Source organism: Entelurus aequoreus, linkage group LG01, assembly GCF_033978785.1.
Source record: "Entelurus aequoreus isolate RoL-2023_Sb linkage group LG01, RoL_Eaeq_v1.1, whole genome shotgun sequence".
NCBI classification, from domain to species: Eukaryota; Metazoa; Chordata; class Actinopteri; order Syngnathiformes; family Syngnathidae; genus Entelurus; species Entelurus aequoreus.
Window position 1 is genome coordinate 96,611,406 of NC_084731.1, and position 18,634 is coordinate 96,630,039.

The window sequence follows — 18,634 nt, forward strand, 5'->3', positions numbered from 1 at the left end:
CATTGAAGACACTTGTTGGGGAAGACGATTGCCGTCTTTGTGTTCTTTATTAGTTTTTATCACCTTCTTTATCAATGTGCTGGAACTCGCAACTTATTTTTGTCCCAATGGAACTTATTTTCAATTAAAAAAAGACAGACGAGTCACCAATGCACAGGATTATTTGGTGGCGTGCTCTATTCTACGCTAACTGAGATGAAAACGGGGGCCAAATTTTGGGGAAAATTTTCAGCGAAAACCGAATTATGTCCCGTACAAAAACTGAGGTACCACTACAAATAAAATACAAGACACTCGCTCATCCGTAAATACATTGATGTGCGTGATAAAGACGAGTAATTTCATTTTTGCGATCGCTCCTCCGGCATGTGTAATGACAGCGGCCGCCTTGCCCGAAATGAAACATCCCAGCAAGTAGCCCACACAGATTGCAGTTCAACTGGAGAATAGAAGTGACGGAACAAAAAGTCAAACAGGACCGTGGCTGAAATGCACTCTGGGACTGGGAGCGCATGCCAGCAGGGGCCAGTAGAGGGAGGAGGAATCGCGCCTAAACTCCCTGTTTTGTTTCCATGACAACCCATTAGTTTTCACCTGTCATGTCACACACCTGCTTCATTTGCATTCACGCACCTGTTGTTAATCATGTCTGTGTTATTTAAGCTTTTCATTTTCTGTTAGTCGGCCTGGCGACATCACACACTATCGACACACCCTTATGATCCACGCTGCTCTTTTTCATGCCCTTTTCTCGCCCAAGTAAGTCTTCTTTATTCATGCCATAGTTTGCAAGTTTTGTTTTTTTGTCCATAGTTCTGCCTTTGCGCAAGTTTTTGTTTGCATAGCCAAGTTTTGTACTTCCGCCCTTGTGCGCGCCTTTTGTTTATTCCTTTTTTAAGTGTTAAAATTAAATATGTATTCACCTGCACGTCATGTCTGGTCCAAATCATTTGCACCACGGGAGAACAAACCACGCCAAAGTCCAAGTATTGACATTAGCTGTCACACCTACCCTGAAGTCTTCTGGCTCTCTCCTCCTTTTAATAACCCGCAGCACTACTGTAGGCCTATAATTAAAATATGGTTTCACTATTTGGCAAAGCACGAGCAGGATGTTATTACCTGCTCTCTAATAAGCCATTGTTAGGTCTTTATAATTATAAATTGGCATACTAACAGACTACTAGATCAGCCACAATGAGTTAGTAGTAGGGATGTCCGATAATGGCTTTTTGCCGATATCCGATATTCCGATATAGTCCAACTCTTTAATTACTGATACCGATATCAACCGATATATACAGTCGTGGAATTAACACATTATTATGCCTAATTTGGACAACCAGGTATGATGAAGATAAGGTACTTTTTAAAAAATTTTGTAAAATAAGATAAATAAATTAAAAACATTTTCTTGAATAAAAAAGAAAGTAAAACAATATAAAAACCGTTACATAGAAACTAGTAATTAATGAAAATTAGTAAAATTAACTGTTAAAGGTTAGTACTATTAGTGGAGCAGCAGCACGCACAATCATGTGTGCTTACGGACTGTATCCCTTGCAGACTGTATTGATATATATTGATATATAATGTAGGAACCAGAATATTAATAACAGAAAGAAACAACCCTTTTGTGTGAATGAGTGTAAATGGGGGAGGGAGGTTTTTTGGGTTGGTGCACTAATTGTAAGTGTATCTTGTGTTTTTTATGTTGATTTAATTAAAAAAACAAAAAAAACAAAACAAAAAAACACACAAAAAAACGATACCGATAATAAAAAAACCGATACCGATAATTTCCGATATTACATTTTAACGCATATATCGGCCGATCCGATATTATCGGACATCTCTAGTTAGTAGTAGTAACAGGTTTGACCAGCACAGTATTTATGTTGTTTGGGTTGGTATTCCTTCATTTGGAACATGCATATAATTACAACATGGCTCATCACATATTTTAAATTTCACATTTCAACATGTTTGAAACGGAGTAGGATGGAGCAGAGTCTATTCAGTTCAGTTCAGTTCCTGTACTCACTATTAGTTTGAATTCTTTGCTTAATCCATTCCATCATTTAATTCCACATACCGATATACAGTCGTGCTCATAAATTCACATATCCTGGGAGAATGTATGATTTCTTGGCCATTCTTCAGAGAATATGAATGATAACATAAAAACCTTTCTTCCACTCATGCTTGATGGTTGTGTGAAGCTATTTATTGGCAAACAACTGTGTTTAACTCTTTTTTAAATCAAAATGACAAAAGAAAGTACCCAAATGACCCTGATCAAAAGTTAACATACCCAGTGACTTTGATCTGATAACATGCACAGAAAAGTTGACACAAACAGGTTTGAATGGCTAATCAAGGTTACAATCCTCACCTGTGACCTGTTTGTTTGTAATTAATGTGTGTGTATAAAAGGTCAGTGAGTTTCTGGGCTTCTGCCAGACCATTGCATCTTTCATCCAGTGCTGCACACATGTTTCTGGATTCTGAGTCATGGGGAAGGCAAAATAATTGTCAAAAGATCTGTGAGAAAAGGCAATTGAACTGCATAAAACAGGAAAGGGGTATAAAAAGATATCCAAGGAATTGAGAATGCCAATCAGCAGTGTTGAAACGCTGATTAAGAAGTGGAAAATGAGGGATTCAGGTAGACCAGCAAAGATTTCAGCCACAACTGCCAGAAAAGAAAGAAACATCCACAAATAACTTCAGCTGAAATACAGGACTCTCTGAAAAATTGTGGTGTGGCTGTTTCAAGATGCACAATAAGGAGGCACTTGAAGAAAAATGGGCTGCATGGTCGAGTCGCCAGAACAGAAGAAAGCCATTTCTGCGCAAATGTCTCCAAGTATCCCGCTTACATTACGCCAAACAGCACAGAGACAAGCTTCCAAACTTCTGGAACAAAGTCATTTGGAGTGATGAGACCAAAATTGAACTTTTTGGTTTTTGTGTTATCGTTCATATTCTCTGAAGAATGGCCAAGAAATCATAAATTCTCCCAGGGTATGTGAACTTATGAGTATATATATATATATATATATATATATATATATATATATATATATATATATATATATATATATATATATATATATATATATATATATATATATATATATATATATATATATATATATATATATATATATATATATATATATATATATATATATATATATATATATATATATATATATATATAATGCATGTAAATATATATATATGATAACACAAAAACCAAAAAGTTCAATTTTGGTCTCATCACTCCAAATGACTTTGTTCCAGAAGTTTTGAGGCTTGTCTCTGTGCTGTTTGGCGTAATGTAAGCTGGATACTTTGTGACATTTGCGCAGAAATGGCTTTCTTCTGGCGACTCGACCATGCAGCCCATTTTTCTTCAAGTGCCTCCTTATCGTGCATCTTGAAACAGCCACACCACAATTTCTCAGAGAGTCCTGTATTTCAGCTGAAGTTATTTGTGGATTTTTCTTTGCATCTCGAACAATTTTCCTGGCAGTTGTGGCTGAAATCTTTGCTGGTCTACCCGAATCCCTCATTTTCCACTTCTTGATCAGCGTTTGAACACTGCTGATTGGCATTCTCAATTCCTTGGATATCTTTTTATACCCCTTTCCTGTTTTATGCAATTCAATTACCTTTTCTCACAGATCCTTTGACAATTATTTTGCCTTCCCCATGACTCAGAATCCAGAAACATGTGTGCAGCACTGGATGAAAGATGCAATGGTCTGGCAGAAGCCCAGAAACTCACTGACCTTTTATACACACACATTCATTACAAACAAACATGTCACAGGTGAGGATTGGAATCTTGATTAGCCATTCAAACCTGTTTGTGTCAACTTTTGTGCATGTTATCAGATCAAAGTCACTGGGGTATGTCAACTTTTGTTCAGGGTCATTTGGGTGCTTTCTTTTGTCATTTTGATTTAAAAAGAGTTAAACACAGTTGCTTGCCAATAAATAGCTTCACACAACCATTAAGCATGAGTGGAAGAAAGGTTTTTACGTTATCATTCATATTCTCTGAAGAATGGCCAATAAATCGTAAATCCTCCCAGGATATGTAAACTTATGAGCACAACTGTACTTGTACGTGCACACCAATTTTTTAAATTACATTTTCCCCCTAAATTTATATTTCTTCTTTTGTGTTGAGAAGACTTGTTGCAAATTCTTGGCTCAAAGGTTAGTTGGTTTTGTGCATAATTTTAGCTGTTAGCAAATCATTGAATTTCAAAAATTTTTTATTCAATAAATAAAGGCTTTGAATCTTAAAATTCACTTTTTTTTGCAACATTGTTAATGAATAAAGGGTACTTTTGTAGTTATTTCCCCATAGTTCTACACCATAACTCAGATATGGTGACACTAGCGAGTAGAAGAGAATATATGTGAATTTTGGTCCAGAATATATGTAGCTTTATTCAGGATTCAAGTACAAAACCCAAAACCAGTGAAGTTGGCACGTTGTGTAAATGGTAAATAAAAACAGAATACAATGATTTGCAAATCCTTTTCAACTTATATTCAATTGAATAGACTGCAAAGACAAGATATTTAATGTTCAAACTGACTTTGTGCATTCACGCACAGCATAAAAAGTTTGGTGGACAAAATGAGACTAAGAAGGAGTGGAAGATTTTCCACACTACGGTGAGTTCAAGAACCGCCGAAATTAGTAGGACAAAACGATGTTCACTTCACTCTCATCAGTGAAGCATACACACAAACATATTAAACAGTAGGCTTTCTCACAATTGGGAAGGTTTGTGTCATGTCAAACAAAAAAACATACCAAAACAATAAACAGTGTTTCCCATAAACTGTCAACATACCTGTGGCGGTGGGGGCGTGGCTATGGGCGTGGTCACCATGACATCATAGAGTAATTTGCATAATTTACTACAATGATATGATTTTCTCTAAAAAGGCTCAAAAAATGTATACTTACTAATTAATAATAACAGTTTTGTTTTAAACGTCCATCTATCCATCCATTTTACAATATAATTACAACACTTTATGTACATATTTATATACAGATTTGAACAATAAGTTATTCACTGAAATATATTTATTAATTGTGGTTCTTACAAAAAATATATCTTATAAAATATAAAAGCTAAAATGTCTCTTAAAGCTCTGCCCCTTTAATTAGTGCATGCTAAATAATTTAACCTTAGCCTACTACTACAACCATATTATTTACCAGCAACATAAAGTGAAACAGAGGCAGAGGTGTCCTGCCACAGTCAGTAACAAATAAACAGAAAACAGTAGTGGTCAAATACAAATAAGGCAACAAGAGAAGTATCCCACGCTTCTCTTTTGTAAAGTAAATCTGAACAGCCTATATGGGCATCTACATCAACTATATGATTTGCCTGAGAAGCTGGACAGGACAAAAAAAAAAAAAAAAAAAAAGTCGTAATTATTTCGTGGCGGGCCGTCACAAATAAATGAATGTGTGGGAAACACTGAAATAATTTCCCCCCCATCTTTTTTCCATTTTCAGTCCTTTCTTTAAAAAATGCTCCAGGTAGCCACTAGGGGCGGCACTAAAGAGCTGCGGGTTGCTGACCCCCCCGACCTATCCTAACGTCATTCTGTCAGATCTGCATGTCTACAACTTTATAACTTGGTATTCACACAATGGCCAAAGCTCATTTAAGCAGGTAGGACGGCTCGGCCAGGAGGATTGAACACACTGTGTAAAATTTTTTAAAAAAAAAGGCGGTTGTAGTGTGAGTTTAACTCTTGGCCAACGGCTCCCTTGTGTCTGTGTGTGCGTGTGTGTGCGTGTGTGTGCATGTGTGTGTGTGTGTGTGTGTGTGTGTGTGTGTGTGTGCATGTGTGTGTGTGTTCTGTGTTTTTAGTTTACAGAAGTCCAGACAGTCTTCTTCTTTCTTTCATTTTAGAATACACAACAATCCATAGTGTTTGCATGTGTGCGTGTGTGTGTGTGTGTGTGTGTGTGTGTGTGTGTGTGTGTGTGTGTGTGTGTGTGTGTGTGTGTGTGTGTGTGCTAGTAGTTTTCCATGAGGGAAGCTTGCAGGGCCCAGGGGGGAAAGTCTTGTACAGGGGGGGGCGGAGTTGGCAAAGGAATTTTCAACTTCTGTGTGTGTGCAGTGCATTGTGTATTTGTATTGTGTGGAAATGCGTTACTATCCAAATGAATAGAAAACGGGAATAACGAAATATGCTTTTGCAGCACAGTGGAAAAGTCCAAACCGTGAAAGGGGGCGATGCAACGCCTGTGTACAGGAAATGACAGGATTATTGAGCAACTGTCCACTGAAGTCACCCCTTTTCTTTTTTTTTTTTTTATGACATTAGGCAGCAGTGGAAAATGTATAATTTACCGTAAAAAGATAGAAAAAAAATTCAAGACGAGTGAGCACCGGATGAGATGAGAACACACACTGCAAAAACTGAAATCTAAGTGAGATGAAATATCTCAAATAAGGGTGATATTTGCTTATTTTATGTCTTGATAAGATAATTCTTCTCCCTAAGCAGATTTTATGTTAGAGTGTTTTACTTGTTTTAAGTGTTTTGGTCCTAAATGATGTCAGTAAGATATTACAGCTTGTTGCTGAGATTTGATGACCTATATTGAGTAAAACATGCTTGAAACTAGAATATCAACTGTTGCAAAGCTGTGTCATCAACACTCACAAGTATAAAACTACTTTTTTTTAAAGTAATCATTTCTTATTTCAAGCATGAAAAATAAATAAATCATGATGTCAAGATAATGGCACTAGCATTTACTTATTTAAGAATATTTTTCAACATATTGAGCAAAAAGGTGTATTTTTTTTTCTACCAAGAAAAGTGCACTTGTTATTAGTGAGAATATACTTATTTTAAGGTATCTTTGGGTTCATTGAGGTTAGCTAATTTGACTTGTTTTGGAAAAACTTGACAACCCGAATTTTCTTGTTTTATTGGCAGATAATTTTGCTTAGTTCAAGTAAAATACCCCTCATTTTTGTATTTTTTTTTCTTGTTTTTGAACACTGACTTTTTGCAGTGTATACACTGCAAAAAGTGAAATCTAAATAAGATTAAATATCTCAAATAAGGGTGATATTTGCTTATTTACTGTCTGATAAGATAATTCTTCTCACTAAGCAGATTTTATGTTAGAGTGTTTTACTTGTTTTAAGGGTTTTGGTCCTAAATGATCTCAGTAAGATATTACAGCTTGTTGCTGAGATTTGATGAGCTATATTGAGTAAAACATGCTTGAAACTAGAATATCAACTGTTGCAAAGCTGTGTCATCAACACTCACAAGTAGAAAACTACTTTTTTAAAGTGATAATTTCTTATTTCAAGCATGAAAAAAAAAAATCATGACTTTGACACAATTGTGTCTCATAATTAAAACAGATGACAGCCAAATGGACTTTGCTGTTTTATTTTCAATGAAACAATAGAAAACACGTACTCGTATAGTAGTACAGTTGGCACAGTACAGTAAACTGACGGTTAATATTTAAACATTTAACATTTCAAACAATTTTGAACAGAAATAGTTCATGCACATTCAGATAAATTTTTCAAAATTACAATTAAAAAAAATTTGGCCGGGGGCCGGGCTGTAAATATGCGCACTAATTGACTGAAAGAGCACGCACTTGGCATGATGATGTCATGTTATCGATGGAAAAATGCATTTTTAGACAATATGATTTGCCTGAGCGGCTAGGAGACCCCGAGAGTAACAAGCGCTTGCCTTGTTGCCTTTCCATTAAGAACAATAAATTAGTTTTTAGTATAAGTTTGCTGGTTTTAAGAAATGTAATGCCGAGCGGTTATCATTATGTCAAGATAATGGCACTAGCATTTACTTATTTAAGAATATTTTTCAACATATTGAGCAAAACGGTCTAATTTTTTTTCCTACCAAGAAAAGTGCACTTGTTATTAGTGAGAATATACTTATTTTAAGCTATTTTTGGGTTCATTAGCTAATTTGACTTGTTTTGGAAAGTCTTGACAAGCCAAATTTTCTTGTTCTATTGGCAGATAATTTTGCTCAGTTCAAATAAAATACCCCTCATTTTTGTATTTTTTCCCCTTGTTTTTGAACACTGACTTTTTGCAGTGCAGTCAGACTTCTTTAAAGTGGCACTGAATGGGTGTGGTCACACATGGTATTATCTGATTGGGAGGTTCCAGTGTGTCTCGAGTGTCCTTTCCAAGGACGAGCAGACATCTTACTCCCTCATGTGCACGGAGACTCCGCCTCCCACCTGTGCAACCTCCGACTGACCTTCACTCAACTTGCCTCTGACACAGTTTGCTACCAGAGCAGAGTTAGCAATTGCAACAAAGATTGTCTCGGGAAGACCGACGCACAAAAAGCTTACAATGTCACCATTTTTGTCGGCTTTATCAAATGTGTTTTTAGTACACGTGTAACATATTCGCTGTCTTCAAAGAGCACATGCTGCCTTCATTTCCCCTTCTCTGACAAGTAGTTCTGATCTTTGACCTTTGCGAGGGCCTGGGTACCGCCCCTGCAATAAAGCTCATCACAGGGAAGCGTGGTGTGCGGGGAACTGGACTTCTTGATGAGATTTTATGAAGCAAACACACTATAACGCTCGACAGTCCACACAAATGCATGCACTGATTGCCAGAGGTTGTTTTTTGTATTGTTTTTTTCAAGACATTAGCATTGACACACCTGCGCTTCAGCAGCTAGATACATACAATCAGCCCGTAGGCTGTTAAGTATAACGGACTAACCAGTTTGACGAGGATGAGCTGCATTATTAATTAAGGCAACAAGAAATATATTTATCTAGTCACTAGATAAACCAACCTTTTTGAAAGCAAGAGCTACTTCTTGGGTACTGATTAATGCGAAGGGCTACCAGTTTGATACACACTTCAATAAATTGCCAGAAATAGCCAATTTGCTCAATTTACCTTTAACTCTATGTTATTATTAATAATTAATTATATTTACACTTAATTGAACGGTTTAAAAGAGGAGAAAACACGAAAAAAATGACAATTAAATTTTGAAACATAGTTTATCTTCAATTTCGACTCTTTAAAATTCAAAATTCACCCGAGAAAAAGAAGAGAAAAACTAGCTAATTCTAATCTTTTTGAAAAAATTTAAAAAATAATTTATGGAACATGATTAGTAATTTTTCCTGATTAAGATTAATTTTATAATTTTGATGACATGTTTTAAATAGGTTAAAATCCAATCTACACTTTGTTAGAATATATAACAAATTGGACCAAGCTATATTTCTAACAAAGACAAATCATTATTTCTTCTAGATTTTCCAGAACAAAAATTTTAAAAGAAATTCAAAAGACTTTGAAATAAGATTTAAATTTGATTCTACAGATTTTCTAGATTTGCCAGAATACTTTTTTTAATAAATTTTAATCATAATAAGTTTGAAGAAATATTTCACAAATATTCTTCGTCGAAAAAACAGAAGCTAAAATGAAGAATTAAATTAAAATGTATTTATTATTCTTTACAATAAAAAAAATAAATTTACTTGAATATTGATTTAAATTGTCAGGAAAGAAGAGGAAGGAATTTAAAAGGTAAAAAGGTATACGTGTTTAAAAATCCTAAAATCATTTTTAAGGTTGTATTTTTTCTCTGAAATTGTCTTTCTGAAAGTTATCAGAAGCAAAGTAAAGAAATTAATGAATTTATTTAAACAAATTTAAAATCTTTTCTTGGATTTTCAAATTCTATTTGAGTTTTGTCTCTCTTAGAATTAAAAATGTCGGAAAAGCGAGACCAGCTTGCTAGTAAATAAATAACATTTAAAAAATAGAGGCAGCTCACTGGTAAGTGCTGCTATTTGAGATATTTTTAGAACAGGCCAGCGGGCGACTCATCTGGTCCTTACGGGCTACCTGGTGCCCGCGGGCACCGCGTTGGTGACCCCTGCTCTAGAGATTGTGGTAACGTTATAGTCACTACACTTGGCTTTTCTCCCAGTAGGGTGAGAAGGTGGGAAGTTTCATTCCTGACCCTGTCCACAAGGTCCAAATTGAAACCATTAAAGCTATGGAGGGGTCCAGGAAGGTCCCAAAAGAACCCAAGTGGTCCCCTCGATAAATGGCAGTGGTGGGCTGTCAGGGCCACACTGCAAAAAGTCAGTGTTCAAAAACAAGAAAAAAAAATACAAAAATTAGGGGTATTTTATTTGAACTAAGCAAAATTATCTGCCAATAGAACAAGAACATTTGGCTTGTCAAGACTTTCCAAAACAAGCCAAATTAGCCAACCTCAATGAACCCAAAAATACCTTAAAATAAGTATATTCTCACTAATAACAAGTGCAAGTATCTTAGTGGGAAAAAAAGAGACCTTTTTAGACTTAGACTTCCTTTTTATTGTCATTCAAATTTGAACTTTACAGCACAGATAAGAACGAAATTTCGTTACATAAGCTCATGGTAGTGCAGGATAAAAAAAAACAATAAGGTGTATGTATGAATAAATAAATATACATAAATAATATATAAATATAAATATAAAATAAATAAATATATATACACTACCGTTCAAAAGTTTGGGGTCACCCAAACAATTTTGTGGAATAGCCTTCATTTCTAAGAACAAGAATAGACTGTCGAGTTTCAGATGAAAGTTCTCTTTTTCTGGCCATTTTGAGCGTTTAATTGACCCCACAAATGTGATGCTCCAGAAACTCAATCTGCTCAAAGGAAGGTCAGTTTTGTAGCTTTTGTAACGAGCTAAACTGTTTTCAGATGTGTGAACATGATTGCACAAGGGTTTTCTAATCATCAATTAGCCTTCTGAGCCAATGAGCAAACACATTGTACCATTAGAACACTGGAGTGATAGTTGCTGGAAATGGGCCTCTATACACCTATGTAGATATTGCACCAAAAACCAGACATTTGCAGCTAGAATAGTCATTTACCACATTAGCAATGTATAGAGTGTATTTCTTTCAAGTTAAGACTAGTTTAAAGTTATCTTCATTGAAAAGTACAGTGCTTTTCCTTCAAAAATAAGGACATTTCAATGTGACCCCAAACTTTTGAACGCTAGTGTATATATATATAAATAAATAAATAGATTACTGTACAGATAAATATATTGCACTTTTCCACGTGCGTCCACATTTATGGATGTATGTTATATTGTCTTTTTTATTCCAGCGAGATAATCCATTTTGGGGGGAGTTGAGGGGATCATTTAATTATGATGCGTTCAAGAGTCTTACGGCTTGAGGGAAGAAGCTATTACCGAACCTGGAGGTTCTGCTTCGGAGGCTGCGGAACCTCTTTCTAGAGTCCAGCATTGGGGGTGGGAGGAGTCTTTGCAGATTTTCTGAGCCCTGGTCAGGCAGCGGCTTTTTGCGATCTCCTGGATAGGAGGAAGAGGAGTCCTGATGATCTTTTCCGCCGTCCTCACCACTCTCTGGAGAGACTTCCAGTCTGAGGCACTGCAGGCTCCAGTCCAGACAGAGATGCTGTTGGTCAGTTTTTGCTCAATATGTTGAAAAATATTCTTCAATGAAGTAAATGCTAGTGCCATTATCTTGACATAATGATATGCGCTCGGCATTACATTTCTTGAAACCAGCAAACTTATACTAAAAAACTAATTTATTGTTCTTAATGGAAAGGCAACAAGGCAAGCGCTTGTTACTCTCGGGGTCTCCTAGCCGCTCAGGCAAATCATATTGTCTAAAAATTACAGATGTCCGATAATATCGGCAGGCCGATATTATCGGCCGATATATGCGTTAAAATGTAATATTGTAAATTATTGGTATCGTTTTTTTTATTATCGGTATCGTTTTTAAAAAAAAAAAATTTAATTTTTTTTTTTATTAAATCAACATAAAAAACACAAGATACACTTACAATTAGTGCACCAAGCCAAAAAACCTCCCTCCCCCATTTACACTCATTCACACAAAAGGGTTGTTTCTTTCTGTTATTAATATTCTGGTTCCTACATTATATATCAATATATATCAATACAGTCTGCAAGGGATACAGTCCGTAAGCACACATGATTGTGCGTGCTGCTGCTCCACTAATAGTACTAACCTTTAACAGTTAATTTGACTCATTTTCATTCATTTCTAGTTTCTATGTAACTGTTTTTATATTCTTGTACTTTCTTTTTTATTCAAGAAAATGTTTTTAATTTATCTTATTTTACTAATTTTAAAAAAAAGTACCTTATCTTCACCATACCTGGTTGTCCAAATTAGGCATAATAATGTGTTAATTCCACGACTGCATATATCGGTTGATATCGGTATCGGTTGATATCGGTATCGGTAATTAAAGAGTTGGACAATATCGGAATATCGGATATCGGCAAAAAGCCATTATCGGACATCCCTACTAAAAATGCATTTTTCCATGGATAACATGACATCATCGCATCAAGTGCGTGCTCTTTCAGTCAATTAGTGCGCATATATACAGCCCGGCCCCCGGCCAAATTCTTTTAAATTGTAATTTTGAAGAATTTATCTGAATGTGCATGAAATTTGTTTGAAATATCACATGTTAAATGTTGAAATATTAACTGTCAGTTTACTGTACTGTGCAAACTTTACTACTATATGAGTACGTGTTTTCTATTGTTTCATTGAAAATAAAACAGCAAAGTCCATCCGTTTTAATTATGAGACAAAATTGTGTCAAAGTCATGATTTTTTTTTTCATGCTTGAAATAAGAAATTATTACTTTTAAAAAAGTAGTTTTATACTTGTGAGTGTTGATGACACAGCTTTGCAACAGTTGATATTCTAGTTTCAAGCATGTTTTACTCAATATAGCTCATCAAATCTCAGTAACAAGCTGTAATATCTTACTGAGATCATTTAGGAGCAAAACCCTTAAAACAAGTAAAACACTCTCACATAAAATCTGCTTAGTGAGAAGAATTATCTTATCTGACAGAAAATAAGCAAATATCACCCTTATTTGAGATATTCAATCTTACTTAGATTTCAGTTTTTGCAGTGTGGCAAGACCTTCTCTGCTGGCCTAACATAACCAGAAAGTAATTTTGGTAACACTTTAGTATGGGAAACACATATTCACCATTAATTAGTTGCTTATTAACATGCAAATTAGTAACATATTGACTCTTAATTAGTCATTAAGTACTTACTAATGCCTTATGGTAACACTTTAGTATGGGGAACATATTCACCATTAATTAGTTGCTTATTAACATGCAAATTAGTAACATATTGGCTCTTATTAGTCATAATTAAGTACTTATTAATGCCTTATTCTGCATGGCCTTATTATACAACCAGTAAGCCATTAACTAAGAGTCTTCCCTCAATACATAATCATAATACCAGGGCGTCCAGTGAGGGGCATTTTGTACTCCCTCGTCCCAGGAAGAATGCTTTGCGGAAATATTTTATCTATAGATCTGTATCGCTCTGGAATAACCTGTCTCGAATTCTCACCGGCATTGAAAGTAAACAGGTTTTTAAAAAGAAAGTAATATTTGATCTGAGTCTTTAAAGTAGTTTGCTCGTTGATGATTTGGTTTGGTTTTGTATTGCGTAGTTATATTTATAGGGTAATTATTATTCCGTGACTGTAAATGGTTTGCTTGTTTTCTTATTGATGCTTTTATTTTATTTTTTTGTATTGTGTAGTTATAATTATATGCTTTTACTTGTATTTGTATTGAGTTTGTGGACCCCAGGAAGACTAGTGGGTTGTTGTGGCAACCAGCTAATGGGGATACTTAATAACAATCAAATCAAATCAAATAACCTCAGAATTATTGCTTATTAGTAACCCTAAACCTTATATGTGTCCAAATAACTCTAAATTAAGTCTTTGTTACTTTAATAAGCAACTAATTAATGGTGAATATGTTCCACCATACTAAAGTGTTACCGTCATTTTTTTATTTACTTTCCCTGTATATCTAAAAGTATTCATATTCTCTTCATGTCATATTATGCTCCTTCCAATGCTGTCGGAGTTTGTATCCAATCAGAATTCAGCTAGCTTATGTTGCCATGCTGTGCTAAAATCTGCCCGGGGCCTTCAGAATCAACAATGTGGGCGTCGATGCAAGCCAATTTGTTTTATACAATTCTTTTTGTTTTGACAATTATTTTCAATTTGACTAGAGATGTCCGATAATATCGGACATATGCTGCCGATATTATCGGCCGATAAATGCTTTAGAATGTAATATCGGAAATTATCGGTATCGGTTTCAAAAAGTAAAATGAATGACTTTTTAAAATGCTGCTGTACGGAGCGGTACATATCCGGTAAAACACGGATGTAGGGCATACTCACGAATTTCAGTGCCCTTCCCGAAAATCTCCCGGGGCAACCATTCTCCCGAATTTCTCCCAATTTCCACCCGGCCAACAATATGGGGGGCGTGCTTTAAAGGCACTGCCTTTAGAGTCCTCTACAACAGTGGTCCCCAACCATCGGTCCGCGGACCGATTGGTACCGGGCCGCGCAAGAAATTAAAAAAAAAATAAATAAATAAATAAAATTAAATCAACATAAAAAACACAATATATACATATTGTGTATGTGTATGTCAATATAGATCAATACAGTCTGCAGGGATACAGTCCGTAAGCACACATGATTGTATTTCTTTATGAAAAAAAAAAAAAAATTAAAATAAAAAATCCCCCACCCGGTCCGTGGGACAAATTTTCAAGCGTTGACCGGTCCCCAGCTACAAAAAGGTTGGGGACCACTGCTCTACAACCTGTCGTAACGTCCTCTTTTCCTCCATACAAACAGCGTGCCGGCCCAGTCACATAATATGTGCGGCTTTTACACACACATAAGTGAATGCAATGCATACTTGGTCAACAGCCATACAGGTCACACTGCGGGTGACCCTATAAACAACTTTAACACTGTTACAAATATGCGCCACACTGTGAACCCACACCAAACAAGAATGACAAACACATTTCGGGAGAACAGCCGCACCGTAACACAACATAAACACAACAGAACAAATACCCAGAACCCCTTGCAGCGCTAACTCTTCCGGGACGCTGCAATATACACCCCCGGCTACCCCCCACCCCATTTTACTGTAAAACAATTGCCTTTCGTGGTACTTTTTTTAAGCATGTTTTGTATAAACCGGGGGTGTCCAAAGTGCGGCCCGGGGGCCATTTGTGGCCCGCAGTTCATTTTTTTAACGGCCCCACGGCACATTTTAAAAATACGAATGAAAAAAATTAAAAACATGATAAGTGGTATAAAAGAGCAAACAGGTGAAATGTAACAAGAAAATGTCGCAATGTTGACTCTAATAACACAAAGCTGCCATGCAGGCTGTTTCTTTCTTTAAAAAATAATAATGAATCAAATTCAATGTCATTATGAATTATTGACCTATTCAAGGCTCCAATTACGTCACATCTGAGATATTTTTGGGGAAAATGTTGCATATTTTGTGTTTGCCATATAACAAACTGAGCTGTCTTTTATAAAGAAGGGCCTAAAACGAACAAACGAAAAACATAAACAACAATAAAACGTATAATTGACGGATAGATCTGAAGTTGATCTCGAGATTATTGTGTTAAAAGTAAACAGTACAAAAGGAAAAATAGAATTTATTTTTTAACGCTAATTATTTGGATCCCCAATATTTTTGGTGTGATTTGTTTTTAAGTGTCTTTGCTCAAAAAATAATAATGAATTAAAATCAATGTTGTTATGAATTATTGACCTTTTTAAAGCTCCAATTATTATATAATCTCAAATATTCCACTTAAAAATTTTATTGTGTGAAAATATTGCATATGTTGTATTTTTTTCCATTAAAAAACAGGGTTTTCTTTGACAACAAGAGCATACAACTTAAATCTTTAAAACCGTTATATTGACAGATAGACCTAATGTTGATCTGGAGATTTAAAACTTGAATAATAATACAAAATAAAGTACTGAATAATGACACATTTTTTATATTTTTTTGGAGCAAAACCCTTTGGGGTCCCCGGGATCAAGCCTGAGTGGAGGCCTAAAAGTATATTTTTTATACATATATTGTATTGGTTTTTAAAATAAAAAATATCAAAATGGCCCCCCCGCTTGCTTTGATTTTTCAGAATGCGACCCTCAGTGGAAAAAGTTTGGACACCCCTGGTATAAACTTATAGATCAAATGTATAATGCCTCGCTCGCTGTCCCGTCAACATGCTGCCATTGAATTAAAACAAAAATGTTCAGATTTGCAATTAAAACAAAACTCCTGTTATTTGAGTGCAATCTACGTATGCTCATCAACACCCGTAGTAAACACTTTGAAATACAGTAAATTGTCCTTCTTTGCCTCTGACCATTTCACCCTCATTCCTCTAATTGCAGCTATAATCCTGGGTCGGATTAGGGGGCTGCGCTGGGGGCCGTGTGGGGTCTGTGTGACAGGTTCACATTCCATTCCCTTTATTCATGTTCCAGACCGTCAACAACCCAGACCCCATTTACTGCACTTTTAATACTCAGATAAAAATATAATGCTGCGACACAAAGGGCATAATCCAGGGGTGCCCAAACTTTTTCCACTGAGGGCCGCACACGGAAAAGTTAAAGCATGCGGGGGCCATTTTGATATTTTTCATTTTCAAACCATAACAAAATATATGGATCTTTATTTTTTTATTTTATATATTTTTTTTTTTACCTTTAGGGCTCCCGGGGACCATAAAGGGTCTAAGTCAGGGGTCACCAACCTTTTTGAAACCAAGAGCTACTTCTTGGGTAGTGATTAATGCGAAGGGCTACCAGTTTGATACACACTTAAATAAATTGCCAGAAATAGCCAATTTGCTCAATTTACCTTTAACTCTATGTTATTATTAATAATGAATGATATTTACACTTAATTGAACGGTTTAAAAGAGGAGAAAACACAAAAAAAAATGACAATTAAATTTTGAAACATAGTTTATCGGTATAGCTCGGTTGGTAGAGCGGCCGTGCCAGCAACTTGAGGGTTGCAGGTTCGATCCCCGCTTCCGCCATCCTAGTCACTGCCGTTGTGTCCTTGGGCAAGACACTTTACCCACCTGCTCCCAGTGCCACCCACACTGGTTTAAATGTAACTTAGATATTGGGTTTCACAATGTAAAGCGCTTTGAGTCACTTGAGAAAAAGCGCTATATAAATGTAATTCACTTCACTTCATCTTCAATTTCGACTCTTTAAAATTCAAAATTCAACCGGAAAAAAGAAGAGAAAAACTAGCTCATTCGAATCTTTTTGAAAAAATTAAAAAAATAATTTATGGAACATCATTAGTAATTTTTCCTGATTAAGATTAATTTTAGAATTTTGATGACATGTTTTAAATTGGTTAAAATCCAATCTACACTTTTTTTTTTAGAATATATAACAAATTGGACCAAGCTATATTTCTAACAAAGACCAATCATTATTTCTTCTAGATTTTCCAGAACAAAATTTTTAAAAGAAATTCAAAAGACTTTGAAATAAGATTTAAATTTGATTCTACAGATTTTCTGGATTTGCCAGAATAATTTTTTTGAATTTTAATCATAATAAGTTTGAAGAAATATTTCACAAATATTCTTTGTTGAAAAAACAAAAGCTAAAATGAAAAATTTAATTAAAATTTATTTATTATTCTTTACAATAAAACAAATAAATTTACTTGAACATTGATTTAAATTGTCAGGAAAGAAGAGGAAGGAATTTAAAAGGTAAAAAGGTATATGTGTTTAAAAATCCTAAAATCATTTTTAAGGTTGTATTTTTTCTCTAAAATTGTCTTTCTGAAAGTTATAAGATGCAAAGTAAAAAAATTAATGAATTTGTTATTTTTTTCCCTTGGATTTTCAAATTCTATTTGAGTTTTGTCTCTCTTAGAATTAAAAAAGTCGGGCAAAGCGAGACCAGCTTGCTAGTAAATAAATACCATTTAAAAAATAGAGGCAGCTCACTGGCAAGTGCTGCTATTTGAGCTATTTTTAGAACAGGCCAGCAGGCTACTCATCTGGTCCTTACGGGCTACCTGGTGCCCGCGGGCACCGCGTTGGTGACCCCTGGTCTAAGTCATTAAAATGTTAAAAACAAGTCAAATTGTTATTATTTATTTATTTAACGCTTACATAAATCGCTACAGTATATCAACTTCAGGTTGATATAAAGTAAAAAATAAAAAATAAATGTTTTATGCCTTTTCTGTCAAAGACAACTTTTTTTTTTTATAATAAAACTGAAATATGCAGTATTTCCCCCACTGCCCAAAACATTCAGAAAGCAATATTTGATGTGAAGTAATTAGAGCCTTAAAAAGATCAATAATGCAGGACACCATTGATTTTAAATCATTATTATTTTTGAGTAATCACAGTGAAAAGATAAATACAATCCCATTAAATATACGTGGGATCCAAAAGGTGCCCCACTCATAGAGTGATACATTTTTATTAGTTTTTTTTTTTTACTTTCAACACTTAAGTTACGAGATCAACTTCAGATACATCTGTCCATTTTACTTTGAACTATTACTTTGTTTGTTTTATGCCCTTTTGTA